Here is a 2181-nt window from a genome sequence, read left to right on the forward strand (position 1 = left end):
CTTAATGCTCTGGACACACAGGCCACCCATTCCCTGCTTCCCTGCCAAGTCCCTTGACTCACAGCACATATTCATTTAGAAATGACTCCCACCCAGCTCTACCTACAGGCAAACCTCATTTTATTGTGCTTCTCACAAATGTTGCATTTCTGTTTTGTTTTACAAATTGAAAGCAAGACCCTCCGCTAGCAAAAGGATTCCTTTACTGTAGTAGTCTAGAAAGGAACCTGCAATATCTCCAAGGTATGCAAAGGTTGGTACCAGCATACTAGCATCCTACCTCTGAGGCCTGGAACGCAGCCTTTCCCAGGACCTGAGGCCTGGAACGCAGCCTTCCCCAGGACCTGCATTTACTTCTCTCCTGTCACAGAGAACATTTGATGTGGCATTGTGTTCGGTTCATAATCTCCTTTTACAGGTCAGGGGCCTTACATAGCACAGAGACTTGATACTAAATAGTTATTTGCTGAGGGAATAGTTTATCAGTCTCGAAAGAACAATGACTGCAGATTAGTGTACAATCCTAGATTCTAACACCCAAAGAATAAAAACCCCCACTTCATAACTTGTTTCTTTAAAACTGCAATCAAACCAGAATCAAAGTAGAATTCTTCTGGATTTGCGTACAAGAACAACAAAAAACATCAAAGATATAAAATGGCATAAAAAGCTATAAAATGATAGCAACACGTTTACATCTGTTATAGAAAATAAAATTAAACGTAGAAACCATTGTGGGCTGCTAGATGAAGACAAGGTAACCTAGTTGTAGGATGAAAAATTTTTAAAAAAATACAATTTTCATTAAACACTTGGGGGTCCAATTTGGCAGATGTAATCCATGAAAGCATAGCTCCAGAGAAACCATTAATATAAAGTGGGATATCTTTATTAGTCTGTTAATTAAAACAAAAATGCAGTAAAAGGAAGTGACTAGTGAAAACTCTCATCAGTGTACACACTCCAAGCTTCTGTTTCCTATCCTTTAATATTTTCCATTATAATAAAATAGTTTCATTAGACTTTCATTATAAAATGCAGGCTAGAAAATACTGGCTTCTTTTTTGCTGTTGTTTTGTTTAAAAGTTTGTTTTATTTTGCTTACAGTATTAAGTACTTCTGTGATGACCAGATGCTAGAGGCAGAATTGTAACTTTGAAAAGTAAAACCCATTCTTAAATTAAGTAAAAACACTCAATTAAACATTCTGAATTATAGAGTTACCGGATCATTCTGATGTTTGTAGGTATCTTCAAGTAGACAGATTTAGGTAAGTTAAAATAAGAATGCCAAATGGAAAGAAAACAGATGAAGCGAGAGGCCAAGTCTAAAATAAGCCTCTGCTTCAATGATCAAAATAAGATAATTTCACAAATATTTGGTTCCACTATTTTTATATTCAAATACTAAGTAACACCAATATTAAAAATTACTACTAAGGTTAATTGTATGTGTAAGTGACCAACGGATGTCATACCCACTGAACCCTAAATATATTGAGTTTAAAAAGATAAAACATATATTGTGACTTCTTGTGGTTTTTGGAAAGTCTAAAAAATATGTTTGAGGTCCTTCCACTGTTTTCCATTCGAAAAATATGAAGTGAAGAAATGAAGAACTTCTCCAAATTCCTAAATGTAGAGTACTTAGCCCGAAGTATCTTTGCATCTATTCTAAGATGATTAAAAAAAAAAAAAAAAGGATCTGAATCCAGGAGGGCCTCGAGGGCCTGGGGATATTCCACTCCGGTTTTGCAACCAATAGGAAAACTCCCCTTAAATCCAAATTAGCATTTCGCCTCTTTATCACAATGCACGGAGCACAAATCAGGATTGTTATTGGTCACCCGAAAGGCCAGGAACCCAGGTCGAGTGAGGCTGTGTTTTAAGGAACCTAAAAGGGGTGAAGGATGAGAGAGTTTAGGGAGGACAAGTGGGATTCACGTCTTGGAGTTATGTTTGCACCACGTCTTTGTATGGAGTTCATACGAGAACCGGCGCAGCCAAAATGAGCGCTGGGGGAAATGGGGATTCGCTGAACTGAAGAGAGGGGAGCAGGAGGGTCGCGAGGGGCGGGACGGGGGGCTTCGTTGGGCGGCCCGGGCGCGGGGGCCGTTTGGGTGCGGGATGGATGGATCATAAGGCGAGTGGCTGGGGCCGGGGGTGTCGGATGCCTCACCCA

This window comes from Myotis davidii, unplaced genomic scaffold (assembly GCF_000327345.1).
Source record: "Myotis davidii unplaced genomic scaffold, ASM32734v1 scaffold137, whole genome shotgun sequence".
NCBI classification, from domain to species: Eukaryota; Metazoa; Chordata; class Mammalia; order Chiroptera; family Vespertilionidae; genus Myotis; species Myotis davidii.